The 18646-nt window shown below is 41.9% G+C and overlaps 1 protein-coding gene across 1 annotated transcript in view; it reads right to left on the reverse strand.

Annotated features, from left to right (window-relative positions):
* Nucleotides 1-18646, reverse strand: part of LOC116062249 (zinc finger protein 469) — a 211206-nt gene that overhangs the window by 151583 nt on the left and 40977 nt on the right. Inside the window, exon 3 of the mRNA XM_031316917.1 lies at nt 3987-4040. The gene's annotated coding sequence lies outside the window, so the exon portion shown is untranslated. The remainder of the gene's footprint in view (nt 1-3986; nt 4041-18646) is intronic.

An 18646-nucleotide genomic window follows, 5' to 3' on the forward strand; every position in this document is an offset into this window, starting at 1 on the left:
GAAAACAGATGTGATGGTATTCAAGAAAATACTACTTGTTTTCAGAGCCATCATGCAAAACAAACTTTCTACAAAACTTTCTACAAATTTCTGAACAATAATGCAAGTATACTACGACTGAAAAGACCCAACCTTAATACCAGGGGTTAGTACTACATCTCCACACATGCATAATGGCAAAACCCACTTTTGGCCAACATGGTCTTATTAGGACCCGTTTGTCTGTTCTGGCATACATGTAAGATACTGTCAGACTGACGCCTTAGTTTGGAGCTTCCTACTGTAGCTGCAAGGCATGGCTGGTTAGTTATGAAAAACATCTCATCTTCTAGATGTAATTTAACCCATGGCTGTACAAAATACACACAAAAAGATGCTCACATTGAGAAAGAGCTGTGACACAGGTCTTATATAAGACCATCTGTTTATGAAAGGTCTGTCAACACTCTGAGCTCAGGATGATTGCCAGTCTGCTCCTACAGATGATCGGCACAGTGGCTCAGAGACCAAAAGTGTTGTCAGTGACCAATGTCTGCCAGTGTGTCAGTGCCAGTGCTTTAGCTGTCCCATGCTCTACTAGTGTAGATATCTGACTGAGCATCTGGAATTATCTCACCCAAATGGCAGAATATTTTCCTTGTTTAATGAAAAATAAGCCCTCAAGGCTGAATAGGAAACCTAATGACATGTAAAGAAGGGGTATTTTTTTTGCAGTGTAGGCAGCCTTGATGGTAAAGTGAAAACTGCTGTCAAGCGATAGAGTGCAATCATCGCCAGGGCAGGAAAATTAGTCTGGAGCCATTATTTAGTTTTCAACTGTTGTCTGTACAGCAAGCCTGTCTTTAATATAGAAATCCAACTGCATACGCATATTACCTTTTGTCTTCGCGTTGATTGCATATATGACAGTGACTGTTACATCACATACAAGTTAGTCTGGATCAACGGAAGTACATTTCCAGGATAATTCCCTGACATCCGTCCCTAATGTCCCTCACCTTCCGCTCTCTGTGTGTTGCCGTTCTCAAAATACCTTTGCTCCGGGAAACAACTTAGAGCTAGCAAACTACACGCTGAAAATGGCAATTTTTCAAGAAAATTTGGGCCGTGCAATAAGGCAGGCCTGCTTGGTTCTTTCAGGGAATGATTGTAAAGATTTACAAAGAATATGTTTACGGCATTTACTTTCTAACTGGGACATTTTGAGACCGAAGTACACACAATGATACACTGGTAAGCGCAAATCATGTTTAACCACGTATCCAGCTAATTGAAATAGCTCACGTTACAGTATTGTGTGAACAGTTAACTTCATTTAATATTGTATGTGGCAATGTCTTTTGCGGGGTACAAATGTTCAACCAAAACAAATTCCTTCCCAAGACTATTTTTCAGAGCCACTGTTGCCGCGTCCGGATCTTAGCGCCGCCCAAGACGACTGTGATTGGTGTAAAGAAATGCAAACAACCCCAACCATTTTGTTCTCCTATTCTAGAATGTATCTGTGATATAATCAGACCTTAGTCCACAGCGCTGTGAGGATAGGACTGGCAATGCGTGACTACATACAAGTAAGATCAGACTAACAGCTAAACCTCTCTTTATAGACAGTTTCTGCCTGTCATGTGCAAAGTGAGGAAAGATTTAGTCCCATAAGAAATCTCAGAATCTCCTTGGTAGCAAATAAGCCATAAAATGCAGAGGAAAAAATCTCTGGCATCTGCTTTTCAAAGGGGCCATAAGGGAGTCTCGACTTTCTCTTGGTTACATAAACAATGAAGCTTTAATGTCCAAATGCCTTTAACAGTAGAGCTACTGCCTGGCCATGGAGATTGTTTCCTCCCCTCCCTCTTTGCACAAACTGTCCCTATAGGCCACACTGGCTGAGTAAAACTGCGTCCTGAAATGACCAAGAAGAAAATACCAAAGTACAAACATTTTCACCATCAATTCAATAAAAGTGGATGATGTGAAATATACATATCACTACATCGATGTATTATAAGGTTGCAAGACAAACTAAATCACAGGGGAGGAAAATTAGCAGAATTAACGTTAACAGAAAAAGCTAAGTAAAGGAATACGGAAGGAATACGCAATACGGAGGATGAGAGAGGCAGGACATTGCCATTCGCATTTGAACGTTCCCAGTGTGAGAAAAGACAACACCAGCTCTTGTTAAATTTGTTTACATCTTTCCGGCAACTCATTGTTTTTAACAAGGCCAAAAACTTGGATCCGTCAGGAAAATGAGCTTTGTTTTTATTTGAGAGAAGTGAGCATTTCCCTAGTTGTGAGCCAGCAAGCATTTTATTAGAAGTGATAGTACATATGTCTATGCGTGTGCATGTGTGTGTGTGTGTGTGTGTGTGTGTGTGTGTTTACACAGCTGGAAGTAGAAAGCAAAATCACTTCAACTGCCGGGGGTTCCTGGGGTGTCTGCTGTGATCCCATTAAAAGGCAGACAGGGTTTGGCACCCTCTCCAGAAAACAAGAGGACTTACCAAAAAATCCCTGCATTAAAGCTCAAAAAGCAGGCCAAGTCCCTACAAACCCCTGTTGAATTTACTTAAGGGGCAAATGGCTCCCTCTCTAAACTCCTGATAGCTGATTGCTCTGGCAGGGTTCAGGTGGATCTGCTGAGTGGCCTCCAGCCCAGTTTCCACTCCATTCAAGTTTCCACTCAGACGCAGACTTGCCTCCACACCTCACTCTCGTTTCTCTTGCTCTCACTCCAACCCGCCCTCTTCACATCCTCCTCTTCAGGCCGAGTCCAAAAGCCAAAAACACTCATGCCAGAATTATTGAAACCTTCATATCAGTAGGGGTTTAAGTATCTATCTATCTGTCTGACTGTCTATGCTGCTTTCTCTCCGTCCTCCCTCTTCTCCTCCTTTTCTACTTCCCACTTTCGACCTGTACAGTAGTTGCCGATGGAGCTTCCTGTAAAATGTGATTCACCCATGAGGGGATATCATGCTGAGCATAGCTGTGGTGGAGATCAAACCAAACTCAACAACCCCATTCCTTGATTTATACATCTCACTAACAGCTCTTCTGAATCATGGTCTGTGTTCCCGGACAGAGGTCCAGCTTTACACTATCGATCCCCAGGCCACCTCAGTAGCGCCACGCTCCGCCTGCCTGCATGCCTGCCTGCATGCCTGCCTGTTTCCAGGAAAACTTACTGGCCACGCTGTGATACTGCTGGGGATTGACAAGCCTCCAGGGCTCACTCACTTCTCTAAACAAGGCCTTTTTCACATTACACACATGCTTAGACAAGCATGCTCAACCCCAGTCGCACTGTAAAAAAAATCCATATATCAAAGCACACAAGCTTAAGCCTTGCAGAGCAGTCAGCAGAGCATGAGACCAAGCATGCTGCTCACTAATCTTCTGGTCACTGTCCTGCAGTCAACAGATATGAAGTGGGAAGAAAAGGGTTAAGTGTGTGTGTGTGTGTGTGTGTGTGTGTGTGTGGGGGGGGGGGGGGGAAGGAGCATGCTGGGGTCCAGCAGGGCCTGTAACGTGGATCAAAGCAGCAGAAAATGGACTGTCTGTTTCATTAGCCTGCTGTCCTAGCCCTGCTCTGTTTACAGGCCTGATTGAGCTGCAGTGAAAGCACATCACTGGCTGCTCACTTATCGTTTGTGCACTGTCCAGACCAATAAAACTCATATCCATACATAAACAAGCTGCCAGATCCTGCAGGGAAAAACAGTGGCGTGGCACACAGAGTGAAGCACACTTGCATGTAATTATAGCAAAGACCAAGCAATTAAAATCACAGCATCGAACTCACACACTGTGGGAGGTGGGGAGGATTGTGGATTAAAATGATAACCGCATGTTAACCGCAACCAGACAGACAGACAGAGGGGGAGAATGTGTGTGAGTGTGTAGAGGTCTATGCTTTTATGTGAGATTAAATATTTGATAGGAAAACATAAGCTACATTTTGGAGGGGAAGATTCAATCCATACCTGTGTGGCCTTTGGTCTTTGGAAAATCAGTCGAGGCGATGGTCAAAAGTGGGGCTGTAGGACACAAAAGAAAAAAATGTGTTATGCAGCTGTAGCCAGATGCTACCAATAAACTGGGTCGTCATCCTCGGGCCATTTACACAAATCTACAGTACCAATTTCAGCACCTTTAAAATAAGATTTACCTCATCCGTTACTGATGTAAAAGCAAACAGAGCTTTTACTGCACTTAGCAGATAATGCACACTGGTCTTCATAGCAAACTGCAAAGATCAGTGAGACCAAATCTTTTCTTACAATGATAAAACCTCAATTCTCCTAAGCTGATCTTTTAGCCCAAATGGTCTCCTATCTCTCTCTCGAGCTACTTCTCAACACGCAGAGGGGTGGAATCTTTAGCGGTCATAAACATTTGACAGGATTTTGTAGCAGAGATAAACATGTTTAAATGTGGCATATTGATGTGGAAACTGTGATGATTTAGGACAGGACTGAGCAAGAACAGCCATCATAAAACAGTAGGGTAAATCTTTCTTGTTCCAGTGGGCCAATTTGCTTTGCAGCCAGTAGACTTAGACACACTAAACAAACAAATACATTAAACAAGTAGCATCAACTAATCCAAGCAGTCAAGAACATATTTTAATTTGTAATGCAAACATATTTAGTAAAAAACTGGGTAGGTGCTGGGCGTAGCAATGGGCAAATATGGACAAAAATGTCTCTATAATCATCAAAGCATTGATAGTGGTGCAAGAATTCAAAATCATATGTTTTAAAAGTGTACCTAATGTGGAGCCGGGAGTACCTGAAAAGTTCTGAATTTGGATAAAAACATTTACACAGGGTGTTTTCACTTATAGTTCTCTTTAAATGAACTAAAGTGGACTAAAAAGTGGACCAACAGAATTGTCAGTTTTCTTGAAAGAGGACTCAGTTCTCTTTCTGGTCCACTTCAGCTCTGATGGGGCCTCAGGCTAAAATACATACAGAAAGACAAAAGGCAAAACAAACCTGAAGCGTGTTGTGTTCACATACGGTTCGTTTCAGAGGGGTCTAAGTCCCTTTGGAGTGTTCACATATGCCAACAAATTGTTAACTAAGTTCTGAGTTCTTTTGAAACAACAAACAAAACATAAAAAAGTTATGTTTGCATGTGTGTATCCTTTAGGTATAAAACAAAAATGTGTTGAGTGAATTTCCTTCCTATTTGCAAAGCCAAAGTATTTTAAATCTAGCATTGTTTACATCCATGTTTACTAGCTTGCAGTCTTCTTCTTCAATGTCTTTGCTGACATATTGTAGCATACAGTGTCTTTCCAATCCTGCAATCCAGTGTAGAAAAAAAAAATCTAGTCAGTAGCTGTTACCTCTGCCAAACATGTTGCTATTTGGTGCGGCTATGGCAAGCTATGGCATGCAAACAAATGGATTACAGCATCATGACAGCACATTGATATGTGCCCACCTTTAGCCTGCAGCCTTACAAAAAAAAGAAACTACTATGCTGCCAACAGCTGCATTTTGCGAGACCTGCAGGCTGGCCGGCCCCATGCGGACCTCTATTTCAAAATACAATAATTCTTGAATAACACCAATCATAAGCTGCAATAGACCTACAGTACTTTGCAACAGGTTAACAGTGATACAATCCACACTCAAAGTGTGGACATAATTTATTCCAGATCATCTATTTTGAACTACAACTACATCTGCCATTTGGAGGGAAATAAAAACCCACAAGGCTTTGATGATTAAGACATGTACCCCAAATACCTCTACACATTCAATTTCAACAAGATCTATGGTAAGTGCATACAACCATGCAATCAACTGTAGAGAGGGTAAACAGCATGACACGTGCCTGAACTTATACTCTGGGAAATATCCCTCAAATACAATGAGCACACACGTACATACACTGTACAGATGCAAATAAAACATACATACACACAAGTGCAGGCGGACCCTGTGCAGGCCTGTTTTAAAAGGCAATGAGTTGAGTGTTGGAGATGAGGATGTGTGTGAAAGATTGGGCCTGCTCAGAAGCTGCTGTGCATGAAGCCTTGGAACGCACACATGGAACACGTAATTGAATGAAAAACGTTCTCTCGCTGGATCAAGACAGTTTTCTGGCACAGTAATAAAAGCATGAGGTCGGTACAGGCTTTAGTTTTTTGCTACCCTCATTGTGTTTGCAGCACTTTTATTTGGTTAGCCCCTTTGAGTACTCGCTCTGCATCCTCCCTGTGCCAAGGCATGTATAATGTCATGAACGTGTGTTGTATAGTTTACAAAAAGTATAAATCAGATCTAATAAAGGGTGGAAAAGACCTGTTTCCATGAGTGAGAGAGACAGAGAGATTGGCATAGTGTTTGACCGTGCTGCTGCTGCTGCAGCTACTCTCCCTCTCCAGTGTTGCAGGTCTCCTGCCAAGATGGACGAGTGCTGTGCTCCTGGTTTCAGAATTTTATCACAACCACACATCCACACACCAACACACAGCCAGTCTTCTCTCTGCTTGGCTTCTCAACCCACACCCTGACACTATCACTGCCATTCACATTTACATAAACCAAAGGCAGACATGAGGAATGAGTCAGTGGCATGCTGATAAGTATCGCAACAAGAGGTGCAGCAGTTTCATGCACACAAACAAAAATAAATGGTAATGTGTACGCCAGGCAAGGGCTGACATAGTCTACGTGATTTACAATCCATGGCCACAGAGAAAGAAACCATATGTGTCAACAAGCTCTTAGTTCTACTTGCTTTTTGCAAGCTGGCTGCCACAATCGACAGAACATATCTCATTCTACTGACTCCCTGGGAAAGTTTTAATTACATTATATCTTAGAGGAAACTAAATAGCAGCCCATTCCCTTAGTTGTATGTGAATAGTATTGTTTGGGATAGAGAACTACCCTCTGACCTCTGTTTGCATCTTTCACAGTTTTTTCACATGTGATTTGTTTAACTGAGAGGCCCAAATGTTTGATCTTGAAATTCTCTTGGCTGTCTATGTAGGCATAACAACGTGGGAAATTTGAAAATGAACATGCCCCATTGACTGACATCCTGTCTTTGATGTCAGATGAAGAAAGGGCAACTATAAACGGCGACAGGACCAATAACAATGACATGATCTGTTGCAAAACGAAAAATTAAGTAATATGACTGGATAGAAAACATTTTTCAGTAACAAATAAAAATACTGTTACAATCTTAAATTAAAGGAGAAAAAAATACATATAGTGTATAGTGTGTATGGTGTTATATCTATGACATATATTAGTATACACACTGTAATTTATTTTCTACTGATAGCTTGCTGGTACATATGATGACATCGGCAAAATTGGCATAAGTTACCTGGCTCCTAGTTTTTACAGGAAATGGGGTATCAGTTGAATATAATTTGTCAAATAATATTAGAGCTTAGGAAAAAATAAGGACAGCAGTTACATAAGGTTATATTTTCTGTGATGTTGTTTATCCATTGTGGACAAATAGGACATTCTTTATTTAGTTATTGATGTGTGCTCTTGATGACTGACAAGACCAATATTGGCATTTTCAAGTCAAGATGGACAAGAAGTAAATTGCAGCAAAGCAACCAGAGCTAATGGCATGTCAGGACATTGTATTCCAAAGACAGATCCACTTTTATACAAACTGTCTCTGCATGCTTATAAGGATCAAGTGACACAGGGGGCCATATCTTGCACCTGGCGCAGCGCAGCGCAAAGCCCGACGCAAGTGTCTTTGCTAGTTTAAGACCGACGCAGTTGTCAATTTCCCGTCCAGCGCCCACGTCGTTTGAATAGCAAATGCACCTGTGCCCATCTTTGCGCCCATGGGCGTGCTGGTCTTACAGGGAGGTGTGTTCAGGTGAATTCTTGGCGTATTGCTATCTTGAGGCAGTGGGAAGTGATCGCACCATTGACCAACAAAAACCTGGTCTAAAGTCAACAGCGCAGCATTTCATTGTTATTTTAACAGTGCATTAGTAAAATGCGCCTAGGCTTATGCACAGCACGCGCACACTACGCTTGTTACACACAAACAGGGAAGCACAGCAGCACACACACATGCAGAAGATTACAAATAAAAATATTACGGTGCAAATCCACCATCATAATAGCAATTCGCCAAGGTACAAACACACCTGGCTTTTAAAGGAAATGGAAGATGACACTCTGACTGGTTTATTGCATGGTACGCCCAAAACACACCTATGAATTAATGAAGACACTAAGTACAACCCTTTTCAACCATGCGCCCGGCGCACAGACCCTTTTTTCCGCCGATAAACTAGCAAAAGTGGATTTGGACACACCCTAAACGCACCTGCGCCAGGCGCTTCACGCCGTGCGTGTAGATCATTAAAATAGAGCCCACAGTCTGTTGTTATGCACAAAATAGGCAAGTGACACTTTGCTGGAAATCCACTTTTCATCACCTGACTGTTAGCTGAGTGTAAACATTAAACTATCCAAATAAAGTGTTGCACCCGGTAAAACACTTTTTACTGAGTTATCTAAATCAGTTACAAAAAGTAAGTATGATTTTATGGATGTCACCCCAATTTTTATGTCACTTTAGGTAATCCCAAATATCAAACAATGGCCACATTTAAAATAAAAAGTCTGCCGTGGCTTTCTAAAGAGTTTAGCTCCTCACACACATGCAAAATTATCGGTGTGTTTCACAACTTCGAACCACACTTGAAGAAAATTAAATAGTTACTTAGAATGGGGCGATGGGGCGATGGGGTTTCATAAGAAATAAGTGAATGGTTTTGGCTTTGAGTCTTCGAGCTTAAGTTTGGCTGTCATGTGTCCTGTGAAGCCAGACACCCTTGTGATGGTTGGTTTTAGTCACAGGTTTATATAAAGACAGAAAGGTGATTAGAGAGAGCGGATTTAGAGGGGCAATGAAAAGCAGACCGTACCTCACTGAGCAAGTTCCTTGAATAATTCCATATTTTCTTTCTGGCACACACAGATACTCTTTTCTTCTGTTGCTATTGTCCTATCTCTCTTTTGTGCACACAAAACCATGCATCATAGTGTCATCCCGCCAACAGTTTAGGTTCTAATACAAAAGTAACAACTTCAACAACACACGGGTGTCATCAGGGTACACTCTATGAGCCAAGGTTTTACATAAGGGATTACAGTGTGTGCACAAATTGAAACATTAAAATACATTTCAAAGCCATTCAGGGAGGTTTCAGTTTTGTCCTTTATAAATCACTGTCATAAGTGCATGTGAGGAGTTTCGACCTGAACAGGAGCCATGATAAAAATCAAATCCTCTTCAAGGGATTCCAAGGTTGGACTTACGATGTAAACTAGATGATCCCAGTCCTTGCTGAACTTGCTGAAACCATGACTAAACCAGCATGACATATTGTCATTCCTGTTTCTAATTAGGTCAGAATCCAGCTTTTTCCAGAATTATTATACCTTTGAGTATAACACCCTGGTGTACTGCAGTCCCACCTGCATCAAGAACACACGTTTCAAGACCTAGTAATGACCCAGAAGTTGTTAACACTGCTTCATTGCACAGCTAACATGCAAGTATTTTGTTAAAGCTTACAAGCATATTGTAAACACATTTAGAACGTAGACTCAGGGTTGCCGATTGATAAGAAAGAAAGAAACCTATTATAACGGCAACTTAACGCTATTCATTTGACAGAAAGACCCGATTACAATTCTTCCAAATATTCTGTGTTAATTATGATAAGGAGCCTTGTTATTCACCCTTGTGTTAAAAGAAGTTTTCACAAAGGTTATTCGGTCTGTGCTTTGCTGCAGGGTTATCAGACCATGCTGATTTATCCAACAGTAGAGGTGATGTTTTTACATTATTTGACATTATTAAAGGCTGTTTGAATACACACTGAAACTCATTAAACAATCCCTTTACAGGCAGTGGTCCAGACTCATAGTTTATGTGAAAAATACCACCTGCTTATAGAGGATGACTATAAATCTAACTCATAGAGGGGAAAACCTTGTTCATGTGAGGACTCAAATTATGTGTTTTTAAGCAAAAGTTTCCCATACAATGCTTCTAGACTTCTAGATGTTTTTGAGCTTCCTTTATTCAACTGCAATCCAGATGATAACTTCAAAATTATTTATGTCCTCCAGCGACATGGCTATCATGTTTGATCAGATCACAAATTGGCAAGATGTGCAAGTCAAAACAAATATCTATATATATTAAACGTCATCATTTGATATATAGCAGATTCAAGCACACAGAGTCTTTAAACAGAGATAACCAGTCTTATGAACTGTTTTTGTGTACGGTGAATCTGTAGGAAGCATTAAGATCCTAAATCAAGATCATGTTGTTATCCAAACCGACGTCCCACTTGAAACCAGGAGCCATGACAGCCTGAGGCCAAATCACACTTCTGCAGGAACAAAAACATTGCAGCAGTCTGCACAGAAACACAAACACAAAAAACAGCCACACCACAACCTATCCTATCATATATCCTTCCACCAGCAGAACTAGAGAGGCCAGGAACCTACACTGCACTAAACCACAAGTCCCTTAGGAATCATGGGCAGAATGAATGAAAATCCAGACAAATACAACACTACAGTTGACCTGCCTGAGATTGAAGCTTACACATGTACAATTACACAAATGTAAATTTGAATAAAAAAGAGTTGTGGACATAGAAGTCTATGATCTCATTCTAAAATACTTACTAGTAGTGCTACTTACAAATAAATCATTAGGCTGCGGACTTGCGGTCCAAACCAGCTAGCCCATTGATTTATAGAGAGCAGAGCAGTCGTATCACATTCTTGTTGGACCACAGCACTCTTTGGCAAGTGAGACCACTATTCCACCCCACATCGGCAAACACCCCCTCACCCGACATCCTTCTCTAACTCCTTCCGGGCCCCCTCCTAGCTACTGAACATAATGACTTACCCCTGCCAATTCACAACTGTTTGTCAGGCACCGAAACATAAAAAACAAAACTAAAAGTGGAGGCTCCTTTTTAGTTACAACTCGTTCTGCCAAGACATTTAGGTTTGTTTACAAAAATACATTAAAGCCCTATGAGACAGGAATGCCTGTTTTTATCCTGCCTACAGGACGAGTATTCAATGGAAAGTGGAGGAGAAGAGAAGTTTTGGTCAAAGTACACTGCAAATGTACTCAAGTGGTTATTTGCTGCATGAAGAGTGCGTTCTGGAACTGGATGGAGACATGTACTGTATCTCTGAGGAAGCTGAAGGCATTTGGTATCGTGGTCAGATTGGACCAAGAGACAGCGTTAAGAGTGTGCCTCGTGTCTCAAACAATGCGCTGTAACTCAAAAGCATTGTTTGAGACACGAGGCACACTCTTAACGCTGTCTCTTGGTTTGGGCATATGGTCGAGTAGAGAGACTAGTGCACAGTGTGAACTCGGCTTTCTGTGTCTCTTCATTTAAATCTCTGCAGTTCCAACAAAAGAAAAATGGTGGCTCTGAAGTCAAAAGTTTAACGGGATGACACCGTACACTGATTCATTGGTTTATGATGTACACTCATCGATTTTGTTTCAGCAATGTCATCTTTGTTTATAAATGCTATAAGTGCTTGAATACTGCAAATGCATTCCATCAATAAAGGTACATTACTGAGGATCAAGTAAGATTCTTTGTCATGGGTCTATCTGTGTTACTACTAGGGTTGGGTATCGTATGTTTTTTTTCCGATACCGGTGTTAAAATGATACTTTTAAAACGGTGCCGGTGCCTAAACAGTGCCTGAACCGGTGCTTGAACTGAAATATATATAATATATTTATAATGTATATAATATAAAATATAAAAAGGAGCACAAAACGACAGTTGGCGACATTAAAGAACGGCTTGTTTATTGCTAAGGCCATATGGTCCAAATTAAATGATTGATTAATAATGTAATAACAATAACTTATAACAATGACTTATTTCACCAGTAAATTGTTGGTAAATGACCAAAACAAGCACCAGATGGGAAAATGTAAACATTTTTACAATAACTTAAAATGCACCACAAGGCTGGCGAGTTTCAAGTAAACGCACCGTCACACTTTACAACACTTAACGTAAGCTGTCAGGATTTTAACCATTGTGTTTAATCCAGCTACTAGCTAACGGTAACGTAGCATCCCCTGCGGCGATGCTTCTGAAAAGAAAAGTCATGCACCAAAATGAGGCACCGACATTTTCGTTCTTATTCGGTCTCATTACTACCGTTTACGCCGGAACCGGTGCCCTATTGGCACCGCGTTTCGGTACCCAACCCTAGTTATTACAGTGAATGTATTAGATGCCAAAGGTCATACAGGGAATCTCTTTCTAGTTTACTTTGGGAGGACTCATACTACAGTAGCAATACAGCTGATCACATCATGGGTAGTGCAGTGGTTAGCAAAGTCACCTAGCAGCAAGATGGTCCTGGGTTCAAATCCAGACACTTCTGTGAGTTTGCATATTTTCTCCATATCTGTGTGGGTTTCCTCCCTCAGTCCAAAGATGAACTAGACGTAGGGATCATGGTTGTATGTATGTGTATTAACCCTGTGATATTTTACTAGTCCTACAGCCAAAATCGAGCTTCAAATCTGCTTCGGTTCTAACCAATAGGTGACATCAACAGGACTTCCCATCCACTTCTACAGTATAGCCTGTGTATAGCCTGTATTATATGAAGTTGGTCAAAGATTTACTACCAGAGTGCCAGGCTAAAGGACTTTTTGTGAATCAAGGGTACTGTATTCCCTGGATTATCATCAGCATGTGAACCACTCGGAAAAGCTTTACTGTAGTTAGACTATGGTGTCCTAATTTTAACAGGATGTCTGACCGACACTGTCATGGATTGTCTGAAAATTTTGTTTTTGTCTAAACTGCCTGCATTTCCCAGAGGAGACTTGAGGAAAATTATACAAATAGGCAGTTGATGTTTACTCTGAAGAGCAAACACCCACTAAACCTGTTTGGAACATAAAAGTGAGCACTGGAGTATGTATAAAGTGAATACACACACACACACACACACTGTATTCAGCATTGCCAGCCAGATCCATTTACTATCAAAGCATATCACCAAGTCAACTGACATCACTGCATTGTGAGCACCAACACCGCAGAACCAAGAAACACTGGGAAAAGCTTTTGCAGAAGTATAAGACTGGAATTGTTGTCAAGTCATACCACTCATATTTGACACTGACATAATTGGTTTTATGCCACCTACTGTAGAATGTATACAATTCTTCCATGTTGTGTAATACATTTAGGAGCAGCTGCAACACAAAATATCAAGTTTCAGCATCAATGGCAATTCCAGTGACAGCTAGGAGCCTGCCACATGGGCTCCGCCTGCCGTTGGGGTGGGGGCTTAGTGAAAGAGGCTAGCAAAATAACATTCTCCAGCTATGCTAATTGGCATACCTTCACATGAGCTGGAATGCTATGATAACATCCACCTCCATTCCCGGAGGAGGCCTTGATCTTGCAGGCGTTTACTGGGTCAGGGGACCTTGATGTGGATGAAAGCAAGGTAGAAGGGCTTCATTATGGATATACAGAGAGCGGGGGATGGTCTCTCACTCTTGGACAGACACATGGTATTTAGATATGTTGGGGGATGCTGATGCTTCTAGCCATGATATTGTGATGCACTGGGGGATAGAGGGAGGCTTTGGCTAAAATTTCTGTCATTTAGGGGCCTCTGCTGTCAGGTAGCTGTCACGCCCCATGCACAGTTGGGGGCTATGAGGCAGGGGGACTAGTTAGGAAGTGGGGTGGGTTTTAGGACAAAGTGGAGCCCTGTCTCTGCAGGGATGGTTGCAGAGGCATGGGATTGATGGGGTGGTGATGAGAGATGGAGATGTCAGGGAACAGACACCCATTCAGAGTGGGACCAGTAAGAGAGGCCTACTGGGGAACTCTGGGGCCCATCATCAACTCCACTCTCTGGCCTGGGCTGGGAGGAGAAATTGGGGGAGGGAAGAATAAAGAAAAAGGGGGCGACTGTCCAGTAGGGTTCACACACATCACCCCACTATGGTTTTATTATTCTGGAGTGTGACCTGAGCCAGCTGCCCCAGCGTCTACAGAGCCTACAGTATGTGTCCATGCAAGACGCCATGAATCAATTACTTCTCTATGCTACCTAAGTAAAAAAACAACGTCACAGTGTATCATGCTAGTAGGTTGTGGAGAAGAAATAACAAACCTAGCTGGTTCCCTTGTTTAAAGGGCATGACATTTTGGGTCAGAGCTCCATCACAGGGCCTCCCAGATATTTCAGAGAGCAGACACACAGAAATATGAGACTGATAAGAATCAGTCAGCTAAGGTCATACCAGGTACTCAGAGGGTGAATGCAGGCGATATCTATATACAAATGCAAGTAGGGATGCATTAATCCCTTTGTCTCCCTCTATTCCAATGCCTCAACTCTATGCGTTAAAGATTTTTCTGGTCACCCAATACTACTTTTGCATCTCTCTTTTAAGCAATGTATATAACACTCTTTTTAAGTCGTGATTGTAAGTTGTTTATGTTTGCATGCACTGTATTTTATAGAGTTAAAGTTTATTTGAAAATATTCCCACTTAGGAGAGATTTTCAGGTGCTGTTCATTCGTGGCGGCCTCCCCTGGCTGCCACAGACAGACAGAGAGGTGGATGGATGAATCGGCTATTGTTTGGGGTGCATGCGGCATATACGTCAAGGGACAGAGTAACAAGAGACAGACCCTCTCCACATCCCCACCAGGGAGCTGAGCCAGAGAAACTCTAGTCATGTTCAAATAAATTCTTTCCTGTCCAAATTGACACCCTTCCGTTGCCATGGTGTGGCTTTGGGTTAGTTTACAGTAATTTGGAGTCTGGGTGGCACAGGAATGTGGTGAGGGACAGAGGCTTATGGTGCACTTAAGATGACTTACGTGCTCAAATTATGGGGTGGGTTTCCAACACTTATCATCTCACTTATATCTTTTCACATATACAGAGGAGGTTTACCTGCTGCTAGAAAGAAGCAAGTAATTATTTAAAATGGGTTAAATATGAATCGTCAACAAAGCCATACTCCTGCTGTGTTGAAATTTAAATCTCTCCTAGTTCTTGCTCTGTAATAAAGGCTTAAGCTGCAGACACACTGACCAGACGGCCGACCCTCAGCAGAAAAGGCAGTTGGACTGATCAGTCTCCCTGAGTTGGTCAAAAAAAGTGCCTCAGAACTAGAGTTTAGATTCTCGCCCGAGCCCGAGCCCGACCTGAGCCCGGCCGGACCTCGGGTCGGACTCGGGCCGTTATTTTCCGCCACATCCTCGGGCCGGGCCGGACCCTTGATCAAGCAATTTTTTTTTTTTTTTTTTATCCATTACCTTATTATCCTATTTGGGTAGGGAGAAAGCTATGCCATAATCAGAAATATTATAAATATATATATATATATATATATATATATATATATATATATATATATATAGGCTATATAAAAGTAACAAATGTGTACAAAAGTTAGGCTGCAGTTACAAAATGCAGCACGTGTCATGTGCAGAGTCTCCTCCTCTCGCACGCATCACACCGGGAGCTAGAAGATGTAAAGAAAAAAAGAAAAACAGGAGAATTAACTTTGAGCAAGTGTGGAGGAAAGTCGGACGTATGGAAGCAGTTTAAACAAGTCGTGGGCAGTGACAACAATATGTTGTTCATCATTGTTTCTTTTTTTTTTTTTACGTTTCTTCATTCGGATCCACTTGGCGATCCGTTCCATTCTAAACAAACAGCGCAGTTTACATGCTTCGTCCTTGTTGTATTATTCTAAACGTCAGCGGCCCACGTATTAAAAAATTGTCGGGTTTAAATCGGGCTCGGGCTCATAATTACAGTTAATGTGTCGGGCGGGCCGGGCTCAGACGCAACGTGCTCGGGCAGGTTCGGGCTTGATTTTTTGGGCCGATCTAAGCTCTACTCGGAACACACCAAAGCGACGAGAAGTAATACGTCTCCATAACAGCAGGCGGAGCTTATCTGTACTATTGCCCAAAAATGAAAACCGGCAGCTGATTGGACGAACGCGTCACGTGGGTCTGGTTTCTCCGGAAATTCAAAGCCAGACTGTCATGGCGGCTTGTTCAGAATACGATCTCACGTTGTACTAAAATAGTTCACCAAAACGTGTTTCTGAAAACCTTTTAAGTGAGAAATAGGCCGTGCAGTTGCTGAATCTGTCTTCATTTCAGATCAACAAAGGTCAGTTTAAAAGATTTTTGTCAGATTTTGAGATACTCTAGTCACGCTCATCCCGCTCCCCGTTTCCGGGTTAGCACTCTACCAATCAGATGGGTCATTTGAGTCCGACTGCCGGCAGTGCCCGCCCCGCCGTTTATACATGTCAAATCGGCCAAAATGAAGGCTGATGGCCCGTCGGACAGACGACGGCACGGAACACACCGAACAGACTCGAGTCACTGACCTCGCCAGACTGTCCAACAGCCGATTATCGGCTTGGTGTGTCTCGGGCTTTAGCTATTCGTCACTCTCATAAGATCATTTTTGACCTATTGATCCATATTTCTTTATAAATGTCAATGTTAGCCTTTGTTGGTTAAAATGGCTCAGATTAAATTTTCTGAATGACATTTCATACAGTACCATTTAGTTGGATTAAAGGGGGAACAAAATTACCTACTTCAAGGTAGGGTTAACTGAAGGTGCTAACCTCATGTGAAACATACTACTTTGTGTTTAAAATCAAGCAGATCTTATTTGAAGCTGCCTCGAAGCTGGGCCAAACCCATTCCCAGCCAATGCATCTGCTCTTAATAAAAATCAATAATCAACCTCACCAAACCGAAAACATCCAGCGGTGTGTGTATATATTTTGCATCAGGTATAGTATAGACTGCCCCACAGCAGGACTGAACGTTCACATGCTTATGAAAAGTTTTAATCAGTTTTAGTCAAATGCAATGACAGACCTACATGTGGTACGGTCTTCATTTTCAACAGGCAAGATCTAATAAACGCTTTTCATGTACATAGGGAAGACAGACACATGGTGTTCATAAGTGACATACTGTAATGCTTTCCTTGCTAAAAGGTAAAGGAATCCCCACTGCACAGAGAAATGAAATACACACATGGATATATGCACACATCCACAGCCATATAACATCTCGCTTACACTCACTGTCTCTGTTTCCTTGTCTCTTCCACACTTTCCTTCTGTCATATACTCATAATCTAGATTGTCAGCACTCTTTCCGAATTCCTGTTTTAATGTAAAAACCTGCATTCGATTGGGCGACGAGGCAGGCCTGAAATATACAGTAGCTCCTTTTTAAGTCAGCATCAATCTTTCCTGTTATAGGTAAAGACAGGCCTATGAGCACAGTTTCACTACTAATTACATGCATATACTGTACAGGAAGCAGTGTCCCCTTTATGTAGCTAGGCAGAAAGTAAGGGTGTGGAGGTCGGGGTGGTGGATGGGCGTGTAGCACATCTGACTTTCATGCAGGAGACACAAGTTTGTGACCCGTCACAAACGTGCAATAAATATTCATCTTTTTATTAAGCGTAACCAGGCCTAACAGTAACCAAGTGTTGTAGTTGCCTTACCCTAGCCATACGTTAAACTGCTATAGTTGCCTTGTGCAGATAAAATAGAAAGTGAGAATTTAAAAAAGATGGACATAGTCCAGGGTTAGGTTTTTTTCAGAATTGCTGAATATCAACATTATTGTCTGGTAATAGGGTTAGGACCACCACACTCATAACTGTACATGGTTTCAAACACATGAAAAGGTGAGATATTTCCTTGTTAAGCAAGGTACTATAGTGCAGAATGGACCAAGCTTTTCAATGTGTGTTTTTTATTTTCTTAAAGAGAGCAAGAAAAACACATGCATCCAGTATACAGTGCATACGATATACAATAGTTGAGAACATTTTGCCTCACTCTCCCCGCAAACCCTCCCCAGTGGCGACCCCCCACCCCCAAGATCTCAGGATAAGTTAAAGCAATACAGCATCATACATCACTTGCATCAAGCATAATCAGAAAACAAACAACATCCTCATTTCACTAGCTCCTTTACCTTATTATAAGCACCAGCCCAGTGTGAAATAGTTCTCTCACTCGCGCCATGCATTCTGGCCACTAAAAGCTCCATGGTAATTACATCAAGAAAAGGGTTTAGCCATTGTATATGTGTAAGTGTGTGAGGAGGGAGCCAGCATCTTTTTAGCTGTGGTTAGGCCTGCTAACACTACACGCTTAGTGGGATATGATAATTGGAAGTCATTCAAGAGCATGGCAGATGGTGAACATGGTACTACAGTTCCCAACACATCTGACAGTGTAGAGGACACTTGACTCCAAAAATCCGCAAAATGCTGCATTCCCAAAACATATGCATGAAAGATCCTATCTTCCCATCAGCGCAGAGGTCACATATTGGGGAGGGAATTATTCTCATAATGTGGCATTTCCTTGGAGTAAGGTAAGTCCTATGGATAAAGTTCAAGTGAATCTGCTGATGATCAGGGTTCTTCAAGGATTCTACCACAGTGGCCCATACTTTGTTCCATAGTATAGATTAATTATCAACAAGAAGACCCA

The sequence above is a fragment of the Sander lucioperca genome, chromosome 7, assembly GCF_008315115.2.
Source record: "Sander lucioperca isolate FBNREF2018 chromosome 7, SLUC_FBN_1.2, whole genome shotgun sequence".
Lineage (NCBI taxonomy): Eukaryota > Metazoa > Chordata > Actinopteri > Perciformes > Percidae > Sander > Sander lucioperca.